At 42.3% G+C, this 13,926-nt stretch overlaps 1 protein-coding gene and 1 long non-coding RNA gene across 13 annotated transcripts in view; one reads left to right on the top strand and one right to left on the bottom strand.

The window, feature by feature from the left end:
• LOC103349544 (uncharacterized) overlaps positions 1 to 13,926 on the bottom strand; it is a 217,670-nt gene that overhangs the window by 98,000 nt on the left and 105,744 nt on the right. For all 3 annotated transcript variants that reach the window (XR_011381915.2, XR_016220463.1, XR_016220464.1), the window contains one exon: positions 1 to 13,926. This exon is cut by the window's left edge and continues 78,499 nt beyond it; it is cut by the window's right edge. This is a non-coding gene — a long non-coding RNA (uncharacterized LOC103349544).
• The window catches only part of MEF2C (myocyte enhancer factor 2C), a 175,824-nt gene that overhangs the window by 98,028 nt on the left and 63,870 nt on the right, over positions 1 to 13,926 (top strand). The gene's annotated exons all lie outside the window — the stretch shown is intronic.

Below are 13,926 nucleotides of genomic sequence, written 5' to 3'. Positions count from 1 at the left end.
GATCCTGTGTCTCCTCCTCTTCTGTCTCACTCACCTGTGCTGTGTCCTCCCTTGTGCCTCCCCCACCATTCCCGCCCTACCCTGGAGGCAGCCTGAACCGGTGCTATCCTACTCTCTGCAGATGCTGGTTTGTTTTGTCTTCTGGTTCTTTACCAGGCCAGGGTTTGGCTTTTGCTTATCCTGCGTTCAGAGCAGGTCCCAGCTGCAAAGATACCTGGAAGCCCCCGGGACTTGTGTTAGGTGCTTTTCTTCCACGATTGTCATGCAGGTGTTGAAGAAATTAATTTACTGATTATAAAGCTAAACACTGACCCCAGGTTGCTTCAAGTAAATGTAATATAGTAGCCAGAAAGACCGCTCATCGTTCCAGTTCACAAGCTTCAAAGTAGAAAACAGAAACTACTTAATTCCATATTCCACGCTGGACTGCAAATGCCGGGAGCACACAGACTGGGCACACCTCTGCTCACCATCATATCCTCACATTTATCATGAGGCTAGAGGGTGCTGGGTCCTCAGACAATCCATGAGGTCTTCAAAAAGTTCATGGAGAGGCAGGTGTTGTGGCACAGCAGGTTAAGCCACTGCCTGCAATGCCAGCATGCCTTATGGTTCAAGTCCTGGCTGCTCCACTTCCCATCCAGCTCTGAGCTAATGTGCCTGGGAAAACAGTGGAAGATGGCCTAAGTCCTTAGGCCCCTTTGACCCATGTAGGAGACCTGGGTGAAGGTCTTGGCTTCAGCCTGGCCTAGCCTCAGCTGTTGCAGCCATTTGGGGAATGAACCAGCAGATGAAAGATCTCTCCCTCGTTCTGTAATTCTGCCTTCAAACAAACATATAAATCTTAAAAAAAAAATTCATGGAGAATATATAATGTTTATTTATTTATTTATTTATTTAGACAGGCAGAGTGGACAGTGAGAGAGAGAGACAGAGAGAAAGGTCTTCCTTTGCCGTTGGTTCACCCTCCAATGGCCGCCGTGGCCAGTGCCAGGAGAGAGAGAGAGAAAGAGAGGTCTTCCATCCGCTGGTTCACTCACTCCCCAGATGGCCACAACGGCCGGAGCTGCACTGATCAGAAGCCAGGAGCCAGGTACTTCTGGTCTCCCATGCGGGTACAGGGCCCAAGCACTTGGGCCATCCTCCACTGCACTCCCTGGCCACAGCAGAGAGCTGGCCTGGAAGAGGGGCAACCGGGACAGAATCTGGCGCCCCGACCAGGACTAGAACCTGGTGTGCCGGTGCCGCAAGGCGGAGGATTAGCCTAGTGAGCCACAGCGCCAGCCTATAATGTATATTTAAAAAACAAAACTTCTACATGACTTGAAAAGTTTTTTTATGCCTTACACTTTCATTCCATTTTTCCACAAAATTTTTGAAATACCTGATTCTTTCTAGAATAAACAGATGGGAAAGTTAGACCAAGCGATTATCATGTTATTCATTTAAGGCATGAGTTTAATACAGCAGTTCATTAAAATTTGTAGTTCACCAAACCACTATCAAAAAAAACACTCAAGTACTCTAGATCGGTGTTGTGCAGTCTGGTAGCCTCTAGCCACATGTGGCCATTCGCAAAGAAGTGAATTTAATAAAACAAAATGCTCCATGCAGCTCCTCAGCCGCACTGGCCATGTTTCAAGTGTTCAGTGGCCACACGTGGCCAGTGGCTGAGGAATTTAATGGGGAGACAGAAGGCGTTGATCATCTCAGCAAGTTCTAGGACAGCACCAGGCTGAAATGAAATGTGTAGAGGTTGGCACGTCAACCCTATTGTGTTTGAAAATCAGCACCAAGATTAATTTTTAATTTTGCATTGGAAGGGTGGGTTTCAGAAGTGAAGAGCTGGATAGCTGTGTGATTTTTAGACTCCGGGTCATCAGTGTGCACTTTGAGAGACATCAGTGCACTGTGAAGCTAAAAGCAGGTCTCACCCCTGCACCAGTAACCACAGCGTGGATCAGTGAACGGACTCTGGTCAGCGGACACGTGCGGGTTGTCTTGGCTGACAGGGAGCATCAGCCATGTGAGCAAGGCAGTGTGTGTTATTTTTGCTTTTTAATTTGAAGCTTGTGAACAGAAAGATGTCAGATCTTTCTTATTACTATTTTAAAGTTACTTGGAGCAACATCGGGCTGGTGTTTTGCTATATTAGTAGTATAATGAATTTCTTCAGGAAAGCAGACTTTTTCTTTATGAAGGAATTTAGAGAGATGATATCCTTTGGGTAATTTAAAATCCTCCTTGGGTTTACTATAAAACATCATTGTAGCACTTGTGGTTTTATTGCTAGTGAGTCAGGAGGCTTGCTCTGTCCTTCGCTAAACAAAGAACACAAGCATGTTTCAATAGGTATTTTGAAAAATGAACAAACTATTAGTACAATCCATAAACATTTAAGCCTTCAATGTTGAGGCTTCCTAGAATGAGGGAGAAAACATGAATTTTTTATAAAGCCAAATTTTTGCATATTCTTCCTGAATTTTAATTTTTTAAAAGAATTACATACTTTGTTTGAAAGGCAGAGAAACAGAGACAGGGAGAAGAGAGACAGAAACAGAGATGTTCCAACAGTGCTTCGCTCTCCAAATGCCCCCAAGTAGCCAGGGCTGGGTCAGGCCAAAGCCAGGAGCCAGGACCCCATCTGGGTCTCCCACGTGTGTGGCAGGAACCCAAGTACTTGGGTCATCTTCTGCTGCCTCCCATGCACGTTAGCAGGGAGCTGGAAAAGCAGCAGGGAGTAGCAGGGCCTGAAGCTGGCGTTGCAATATGGGGTGCAGGTGTCCAAGTGGTAGCTCAACCCTCTGTGCTGCAAACCTGCCCCCTTCCTGAATTTCAAATATTCCTGTTGGTTTATATATCTTTTAAGAGACTTATTACTGGGGCCGGCACTGTGGCGTAGCAGGTAAAGCTGCCGCTTGCAGTGTTGGCATCCCATATGGACGCCAGTTCAGGTCCCTGCTGCTCCACTTCCGATCCAGCTCTCTGCTATGGCCTGGGAAAGCAGAAGATGGCCCAAGTGCTTGGGCCCCTGCACCCGCATGAGAGACCTGGAAGTTGCCCCTGGCTCCTGGCTTCTGATCAGTGCAGCTCCGGCCGTTGTGGCCATCTGGGGAGTGAGTGAACCAGCAGATGGAAGACCTCTCTCTCTCTCTCTCTCTCTGCCTCTGCCTCTCTGTAACTTTGCCTTTCAAATAAATAAATCTTTAAAAAACACTGAGGACCCATATTTATATTTGTTCCCCAAAGTCTGAAAGAAATGAGTCTTGAATTTTTCAGTGTATTTATATCTCTTGTAACTGTACCACAGTGATTTTTACATAATGAATTTGAAGAGCCATTTCCTTTTTAAAATAATGCCCATGCTTAATTTGCATGTTTTATAAACAAAAAAGCTGCTTCACATCTCATTTATTAAGAAAACAGTCATTGTTGAGCAAATAGTAATATTTGTTAGATTACACAAGTTATATGCACGAGGCCATAACTGAGTTTCCTCGCGTGTCTGTTATTATGCAGCTCTAATGACTCATGGGCCTTAGTGCTAACAGTCAACAGAATTATTGAATAATCGTAGGAGCAGAAAAAACAATTGGTTTCAAAATAGCAGTCTTTCTGCCAGTGATGTGACTTCTTCCTGTGTTCATCATCGCCATTCTGTCATCACTGTTATTCCACATGGAGCTTTCTGAACCAGAGCAAACCAAAGCTCTCACGTGGTGCCTCCCTCCCTTTCCCGGTACACTGTAGAGTGAAAGAGCAAAATGCTTAGCCTGGCTCCTAATTGTCCGTTTTTATTGAAAGTTAGAGATTTCATGGAATATGGAGCTTTGTAGTTAGAGGCACATTTGGGATTTTTCTATTTACATTTTTTAATTATTGGAAAGACAAGAGAAGGTTCCCATCATTACTGATATCTTTGAACCAGAAGTCGCATTCCAGCCATTGATAGCACCTACAAAGATACACTGTTTGGTTTTGAAAAGCATTAAATAAGATATGCAGGAGCAGAACAATCCTACTTCCTCAGGCTTGATTACTGATTATACTTGTGCAGTACATTCAAAAGTGAAATTTTAGTAATAGTTCTGAGTTGCCTAAAGTCAAAATAGAAGATGAAGCTCTTTTCATCAAAGGGGTGTTTATATTTCTTTCTTCACACCAGTGTTGGTTTCTTGGGATTTTTTTTTTAAGGTTGGTTGGTTGGTTTGTCTGAAACACAGAAACAGAGACAGATCTTCTATCCACTGGTTCACTCCCCAAATGGCCTGCAGCCAATGGCAGGGGCTGGGAACTCAGTCTGGGGGGATGGGAGAGCCCGGATTCCGTAGTTCTGACAGGTTCCCAGGTGGTGCTAATGCTGCTGACTTCTAACTTTAAGTAGCTACATTTTGCTGTCCAAACATTTGTTTCCTTTAGCAAGACATTTGAAAGTACATCTGTAGACCGGGTCTTGTAAACAAGTGTTATAAAATTTATTAGATCATTCCATAGAACTGACGCTTAGAACTCACGCTTGATGAAATTAATTTTTAAGAGCAAATGCATTAGGTTTTTGTGGAAATGTGATCAAGAGGCCTGTTGTTACTCAATAAGGTGAGCGACTGCCCATGGCCATGGCATCTCCTGGCCTGGTCCCTTCTTTGTAAGTGCCTGTCTCTTGGTAGTGGCTGCCTGGAACAGGCATTGAAGAAACGCCTGAGTCCCAGTCTAGACTCACTGGGAAGTGCGATGTAATTGGTTATCCAAGTCCACACTCAGTGGAGAAGTGTGATGTGGTTGGTTGTCCAGGTCATTACTCAGTCTAGAATGTGATGTGATTGGTTAGGGGTGTGTGCCATGGGTGCCGAGGGGTCATGGCAGCTCTCTACCTTCTTCATTATCCTCATGGTCAAATAATCCATAGGACATTCTGGGAAAGGACTTAAAACTCATCATTAAAAGGATTGCAAATGCTGCATGTAGACACAGCAGTTAAGGTAGCCAGATTCTATTGTTGGAACTTGATCCTGGTTTACCAACAGCTGTTTGGATTAGGAATTCGTCTCAAAGGCACAGATTGTAGTCTGTATTACCCTGAAATATAGCCACCTGATGGAAGTTCTGAATAAGGAGGAAGAATTCTCTGTCAATTATTTCTAAAGGTCATAGAGTTAATGACTAGCTGGGAGGTTAATTAGATTCTGAAAGCCTCTTCATATCAATTAAATCTCTTATCTTTATGTTTTAGTAAATAAACTCGGGAACTATTTAGAGCTACTGTTCTTGGATAAGAAGCCCTGTAAACAGTAAACTGTACAAAGGAGTTTGGTTTTTTTTCTCACATCTATAAAAATATTATTACACTAAGCAGATAGATGAATTAATAGTAATTGTCATGCCAGAGTTTCTGAATTAGATACTTTATTTTTCAAAATAGGATACAAATTACTCCTGAGCCTTAAACAGCCGTCAACACTGCGACCTCAAGGAAACCATTTCATAGAGAAACTGAGGTCAGAAAGTAAGAATGTGCTACTAATCTTAAACCAGCTCCACCCACCGTTAGGTTTTAATTCCAGAAACCCTCTCAGCATTACCATAAGCATTTAATACATGATAGATTTAGCACCTATGCTGTGGCAATTACAAAACCAATTAATTTGGCCATGTGAGCTCTCTTTGGATGATATAACCATTTTTCAGATGTAGTGATCGGCACTGAGCAATAACGTAGCCACTAGCCACGTGTGGTTTTATAAATTGAAATTAAATAAATCCTGGTCCCAAGTCTCAGGAGCCACACCTCGAGTCTCGGTAGCCTCCTCCTCCACCGTGACTAGTAGGTCCCTGTAGAACTGTCCACCATCGAAGAATTCTTCAGTGGGACAGTGAGTGGCGGAGCTTGTGCTGTGGTTCTTTGAGATAATTAGCGTGATGGCTGATGGATGCAACCCCAAAGAGGGCATTCGGCCTGGAGAGGTTACGGCAGGCATCTGTTGCATGCCCACTGTGCATCAGGACCTGTGCCAGGGCACAGAAACCCAAGCAGGAAAGCTGAGTCACTCATTCTGTGTCCACGCCAGGAACAGAATATGCATTAAAGTCAGTGTGATTCTGTGGCTCAAGACCAAAGCATGCAGAGAACACGGAGGCTGAAATTGCCCTGAGGAAGAAGAGAAAATGGAGAAGGGACAGGAAGTAAAAACAAGCCAGGGCCGACGTGAGCTTTTCCAATGGGGAAAGGAGCAAGCGTGCGAGCACACGGGTTCTTCCCATTTTTCCTAACTGGGTATGTGTGGAATTTTATCTGCAACCAGACTTCATGGTTGGTTCTCCTGAACTGTGCTTGCTCTGAATTAATTTCACATGGGGAAATGCAAAGCCGCATCACAATATTGCTAAAGAATGTGGTCGAAGCATTGTTACGAGAGTTCGTCTTTTAAATTTGCCTTTTAGGAAATAGAACTTTGAAAGTGCCACAGGTCTGGAGGAGAGAGAGAGAGATTTATGAAAAATAAAGCCGTAGTTTGGAAGCGGCATCAAACTCCTTCTCTCCAGCCTGGGGCCAGTAACAGAACCTGCTGGGGCTTCAGGATGCTCCCTGAGTTAGTCGCAGCGGGGCCCTCGCCAGGCTCTTGGGACAATTGCAGTTACAAACGATGTCAGGGCCCATTGCAAATTGTTAAGCTATAAAAGTTGGTTTCATTTTCAAAGTCAAGGAGAAAGTTCAGGGAATAAAAATATTGACCAAAAGAGGGAAGCAGCAAATTCTTGAGTTGGGATTATGTAACACTTTATCCTAGTAAGTGCATTATTTAATAAATAAATATAGCATTATTATACAAATAACAATAGCGCTGTACCCAAATGAAGAAGGTCTAGCAAAGGTCAGTGGATTGATTTTGCTTTCTTTTCCATTAAACCTTTATGAAGTATAATAGAGTACTTAAGTTCATGGAAATTAGACTTTGAAAATAAGTTTATTTGTCCCCCCTCCAAAAATAGAAATATATTAAAGAGGCATCTTGAAGAAGTTTGTGAAAAATGCATTTTATAAAAAAAACCAACTCTACATAGACTTTGAGAATATTTTACTCCAAAGAAAGCTTCCTACCTTTTAATTCTGTTGGTCTATGACCTTTGTGAAGGTCCATTGTCTGTTCAAGGCATTGTGTTGAGTGCCCTGGGAAACACTGGGATTTCTCTGGACCCGTTTGCTGCCCTCCAGGGCCAGTACTTGAGCATAAAATGCACAGTATTTGTTCTGCACTCTGCAAATACTCGCGAACACGAAGACCACGTGCCAGGCGTCGTGCTGGTGACCGGTCGTGAACCTGTGACTGAGACTTGGTGCAGAGACCTCACCAATTGGGGGGAAACAGCATTACAGCTGTGAGCACCTGGAAGCATCTTACAGTAGATATTGGATAATGGGAGGACCTTGAGGGATAAGTACAATCAGTTGGGAAGCTAAGCCAGCATATGAACCATTTCTTTCCCTTTAAAATCTTACATATGATGATAGACAGGAAACACATATGCACACTAAATGCACATTTGTATATATGATTGTATATATATGTATATGTATATATAGACAGTAAGACCATATATACATACATGTATGCACACGTGTAGCATGTAGGTAGCAGCGTTTATTTTGCTTTCCCGTTAGATAATTCTCTGCACACAGATGGTTATAATTTCTAGAGCGAGTCCATAAAATACAAACATTGGGAATATGCAGTGGATATAATTGCCTTTACACTTGATAAAAGGTTCAACCCTAAAGTTGCATCCCACAGCCTGGGCTCAGCCTTACAAATGAGGTTTCTCTCCCTCTGCACTCTAAAACACAATACATCTGGCTGAAAGTCTGGAAAATTGTTCCACGCCTGCGTAACATTCTCAGAACCTCATGGCTCTTCAACTTTTCTCGCAGTTTAATCATTGGAGAATGTTCTTTGTTTTCGTCCTCCCTGTTTCGCATAGTAACAGCTTGTTGTATTTTGGTCGGTTTGCCAGAGGGTAGGTTTATTTTTAAAACCCTGAACTCTGAATTTTTCTTTATTTTTCCAAGATTGAAAGCAGCTGAAATGCCTGGAGTTACAGGTTGAAGGCTGTTTTACAATGTGTGGAGGGAAGCGTCTTGCCTCCTCCCTTGTGTGTGTGTGTGTGTGTTTTTTTAATTTTTCCCTAACAAATGTCTTCTAACTGGCAGTTGTCTAAAAATAGAAAACTGCTTAACTAAAAATAGCCTGGCTCTCAGGCGTGCCAAGGAAAATGGAGAGGGATAGGCGTGGAGGAGAAGGCTGAGTAATCCGGTTCTATTCATTCAGAGAAACCTTTGAGAATGTGAGCTAGGATAAAATGCCCTCCAAAAACCGCAGGCCTGACTCTCTTTTCAGACTCCTAGGTGCCAATAAACATTGTAGCCTCAGGGTCCTTTTTTCCCCCCCTCATAGGTTGTAAACATTTTCTGAAAGACAAGGCTTTGTTTCACAGATCCTGACAAACTGCCATAAAGAACTAACTTTTCTAAGGTCTTAAAAATTCATAATTGTAAGTTTAAAAGAGCATCTTAAATGAGGGTATTGTAAAATAATGTACATCGTGTAATAATGAAGGGAAACTTTGGTACAATAAAACCCGCTTACTGCTTTGCCATGAAACTCCCATCTTTAAAGGGTTTCAGGGGAAGAAAATGACTTCTGTGACTCATTGCAACTCAAGACAGCAGCTGACTCACGTGAGTTCAGCTGCCTGAGACAGGAAAACTCTGGCGCAGTAGACAGCCCCTTGATACACCAAGCCTGGGTCCCTTTCTGGCGATTTGTCATCCGAGCAGGTTTTTCACTGTTTCATTTTGTTTAAATGAAGTAGACACTGCTTTGATAAACGCTGTTTTCCCAGAATCAGATGGCTTTTGATTGGGAGAAATGCAACTCTGCCATTGTCAACGACCCAGGCCGGTTTTGCAATGCGAACACTGTTTTTCCTGCCCATTTTTGTCTTGCTTAAGTCATCTGAATAACCAGGTCAAACATAGCAACAGGGTGTGGAAATGTCAGCCGGGTTCCCGGGGCTGCAGCGGCCTGCGCATTGTTGTGCGCAGTTCCTGTAAAGCTGCTGGTGATAAGACTCCCGGCACAAAAGGCCATAATTGATGGAAAGAGGCTTAAATCATTGCTGGAAGAATCAAGGTCCTTGTATCAGTGTCCATGGACTCTTCGGGTCTCCTTCCGTCTTGCAAAGCGTTTTGTCGTGCTGCCTGTTGGCTCCCTGCTGCTCTTTGTAACGGATGCAGACCACAAGTGATCCTTTTATGCGGCATACAGGCTGTAATTGTGTCTGTGTGGTGTATTAGTAATTACCAAGCTGAATTCCCATATTGTATCTCTACTGCAGGCATGGAAAAATAGGACATACAACCCTGCATAACCATTTTCAACCTAGATAGGGAGCCACTCAGAGCTGGGTGACAGGCACAAAGCCTTTTATATGCACACTTTGTAGACAACATTTTCATTGTTGAGTCATTTGTGCAGGATAAATTCAGTTTTGGAAATGATTACCTTTGATATTATTCATTTCTGACTCTTCAACCAGACCTTTGTAATCTGGAAAATTTTGGCCCTTTTTAATTGCTGAAATAAAAAAAAATACTGAAATTGCTTGATATAATAGTGATATGAACTATAGTGGCTGTGCTATACTATCAAATAGAAAGAACAGTGCATGAGTTACCATATATTATAGATTGTATAAAATTCATAAACATTAAAAACATGTTTGTTTTAATGCCATGTTTACCTTAAACAATGATATTTTACGTGTGATTTATCAGTCTTGCCTTAAGCATTGTTAAACTTCAGAAAAAGCTGACGACAAATTTTTGTTACAGTAAACAGATATAAATTAATTATTAATTTCTTTGCTATAAAATTTGCATCCATCCTTTATGTATTATGTAGCTGATATTGATTTGACTACCTCCTAGTCAGTGGGGATTTGAAATGTCTACCATATTATTTATCTGTAATACAAGCCAAAGTGATCTAAGCAAGTTAGTTGAAATGAGGAAGTATGCTTATTTTATGCATCGAATGATTATTTATAAGGACAGTCAAAACTATTAAATAGCTAAGATATTAATATAGGAGCCAGTGCTGTGGTATAACAGATAAAGCCCCACCCACAGTGCTGGCGTTCCATTACGGGCGCCAGTTCACGTCCCAGCTGCTCCACTTCTGATCTAGCTCTCTGCTAATGCTCTGGGAAAGCAGTAGAAGGTGGTCCAAGTGCTTGGGCCCCTGCACCCACGTGGGAGACCCAGAAGAAGCTCCTGGCTCCTGGCCTCAGATCGGCACAGCTCAGGCTGTTGTGGTCATTTGGGGAGTAAACCAGTGGATGGGAGACCTCTCTCTCCCTCTCCCTCTGCTTCTGCCTCTCTAACTCTGCCTTCCAAATAAATAATAAATCTTTAAAAAAAAAAAAGATATTAATATAACCATTTCATTAGTGGAAATTGGATTTATTCTGTGAATTCATTAAAACATGCAAAGTTGTAATTATATTTTTACCTGCAAATCTAAAAGTGGCCTTTCATTCAATATGTATTTTTTTAGAGATTGGTTTATTGACATATTTGAAAGGTAGAGTGACAGAGAGAGATCTTCCATCCACTGGTTTGCTCCCCAAATGGTCCCAGCAGCGGGGCCTAGGCCAGACTGAAACTAGGAACCAGGAGCCCCAGCCCTGTGTCCCACACAGGTGCAGGAACTCACAACCCTAGGCCCTCCTCTGCTGTTTCCCAGCTGCCGCCTCAGGATCCAAAGCAGAGTAGCTGCGTGCTCTGATACACGTCCCAAGTGGCAGCCTAACCCGTGTGCCACCCCGCCCAACCCCTCCGTGTCTGTGTCTTACAATTTTACTTGCACTTTTATTTGTAGGTATTTTCATTCAACCAGTAATGAATGATTGGGTTCCTAGGATGTACGTAACTCTAGCAATGCTAGGAGAGACAGCAGTTTTGAAGACCTGTCCCGTGACCTCACAACACTTGCAGTCCAGTTGAGACAGAAACTACACATGACAATCAGCAGGACAGAATAACACAGCAAGAATGATGGCCTGGCCAGGGAAACAGCCGAGCCCAGTGGGTTCTGCAGGCTGAGTTCTTACTGTGCATGTTCCTGGGCAAATTACTTAGCTTTTCTATGTCATCATCTTTGGTAAATGGGCTTGATAATTGTACTTGGTACACAGATACAGGAATTAAATGAATGAACATTTATAAAATGCTTGGGACGGAGTCTGACACACAGGTGGGGATGATGACAGTCACCACCATGATGATGGTGATGATGATGGTATGTAATCAATAATAACACAAGGAAGTACAGTATTTAAATTTAGGGAAGGCAGCCAAGGTCAATGGTCATTTTCTGGCAGGAAAATGGACATGAATTGAAAAGGAGGCTGTGGACGAAGCTTTCAAAACATGGCTATGCCAAGAGTCACAAGAAGAAAGTCACAAAGCAAAAGATATTCACTTGATCTCAGAGAATGTTCAGAGAGGACAAGGTCAGTGAAGAGGCGGAAACAGGTCAATCAGGTGCTCTGAGTGTTTGGGGTAGAATTAGAAGGAATAGAACAGATATGAAAAAGATGCTCTGAGTTCCCATGAAGAATAGTGTGATGGTGACCAATTCCTCAAGAAGAGTCTGCTGGGACATGGTAACTCTTTGGGTAAAGCACTGTAGTTATGAAAAAGTAGAAATATCAAAATATTTTAAGTTTTGTGTAAACCTTTCACTGTAGTTACATAGTTTAAGCCATTTATGTCAACCTGTAAACATCTAGTTTTATAAAACAAGGTGTTTTTGAAATACAAACGTAATTTCACTATTTCTCTGAGGACTATCACATGTAGTATGTTAAAGAAGTGAATTGTAGAGACTCTGGGAGACATAGTTTAGATTGTTGTAAGCTTTTTTTCTACATTGAGAAACCAAAATCAGTTAATTTAAAATTTCCTAATGAAGTCTGTGCAATTTTAATGACCACCTGAACAGGTCAGGGTTCTGGATCTAATACACGACTGTCAACTGTAAAAACCATGACATTTTCCACATCATCTGAGAGTCCAGCTTTCTCATTGGAAGACAGTGTGTTATGCAGGAAAGGGTAGACACAGATTTTACAGTCAGACAAGTCTGGTTTCGACCACTTTATAAACTCTGATCTTGCACGTGTGTATGATCGGCCGCTGAAATTCAGCTTTCTGTTCAGTAAAATGTGGGTAATAGGTGTCATGTTTTGTCATTCTGTAAGAATTAACCTACGTAATGTGCATACACAAAAGGTTTTCAGGAAGTTCATAGAAAATCAAATAAAAGATAAATTCACTTTGGAGCAAAAAATTTTGAAATCAATGTATACTTTGTTCATAATGCACATTTTTTAAAGATTTATTTGAAAGAGCAACAGAGAGAGACAGAGAAAGATGAACCTTCCATCTACTGGTTCTCTCCCTCAAATGGCCATAACGACCAGGGCTGGGCCAGACCAGAGCCAGGAGCATGGAACTCCGTCCAGGGCCCAAGGACTTACGCCATCTTCCCCGGCTTTCCCAGGCACATTACCTGGGAGCTAAATTGGAAGTAGAGTAGAAGGACTTGAACTGATGCTCCTGTGGGATGCAGGCATCAGCTTAACCAGCTGCCCCCATAATACACATTTTCCATGAAATTTTTGAAGACTCCAGTAAAGCCATTAGCACATGTTGGGCACATGATTCTGATACACTTGTATGTCCTTCCTTGCTATTCCTTCCTGTGTGTATAAATTTAGGCAAATTTTTTAACTTTTACTCTAATGCACATACGTACACATACATAATACACTTTGGGTGCTGAAATCATTAGTATATTTTGGGCTCACAGTCAAACAAAATATCACGTTTTATAGATGATTACATATAGACAACTACTTCTTATATAATAGTTATGAAATTCTTCTGAGATGACAGCCTCACCCTGTGTGTATTTTAAAACTAGGAAAAAGGTTGATAAAGGGAAACTCTGGCAGTCACAGAGTAATTCTAAGTCAAAATAGAGTTGGAAAAAAAATAGATGAAACCCTGTTGAATAGAAGGGCTCCCCCAAGTTCTGTGAACTCGGGTCGAGGGTTAGGAGGTTCTTTCCCTGGTGTCCCCCTGGAACTCCTGTCGCCCAGAGAGCACAGTTAGACAAAGAGAGCGAGCAAGAGGTGGAGAGAAGGAGGAGGGAGAGAGTGAGGGGTTGCCTGAGATTTTGAAGACAATGCAAGGAATGAGCAAAGCTAAGCGAAGAGTGCCTGTATGCTGCCAGTTCCTTTTCTAAGAAAAAAAAAATCATCAATTTCATTAAAACTGTAGCTAGTCAGCAGTGTTTTGTGTGATGATATTGTTAACAATAAAATATATAGATCCAGCAGAGCTTCTGGTGTGAAACTTGAAGTATCTTTGCCCTGGCGCCCTCAGTAGTTTGATGGCAGGAGTGATACCTACTCTTGGAAGTGAGCCAAGCACACTCTAAGGTTTTACACGTTTGGCTCAGCTCCAGGTGAACAGGTGTTTTACATATTCCAGTCACATACCCACAATGTACATTGCTACTGGGGAAAGGATATCATTTCTAAGCTGCCAGTGTTTGTCTTGAGCCACACCTATGTCTGTGAAGACTTGGCCGAGAAGAACCGAGCCTCATTTGTACTTGGGGGGGTTGCAGCAGATGGATAGCTCTGCCCTCTGCACCTGATGTCTGGGCATTGAAATCAGGGCACTTGCTGATCAGTCTTAGAAGAAAGAGGGAAACATTTCAGCACTTCACAAAATGGAATTCCTGCGAAGATGAGAGGTTTTGTTTGTAGTATAGAACCTGTAGTACATTATAGGATAGC

Source organism: Oryctolagus cuniculus, chromosome 14 (genome assembly GCF_051225735.1).
Source record: "Oryctolagus cuniculus isolate XC-2025 breed Fujian yellow rabbit chromosome 14, ASM5122573v1, whole genome shotgun sequence".
Lineage (NCBI taxonomy): Eukaryota > Metazoa > Chordata > Mammalia > Lagomorpha > Leporidae > Oryctolagus > Oryctolagus cuniculus.
This window is presented reverse-complemented; position numbering and strand designations above follow the sequence as displayed.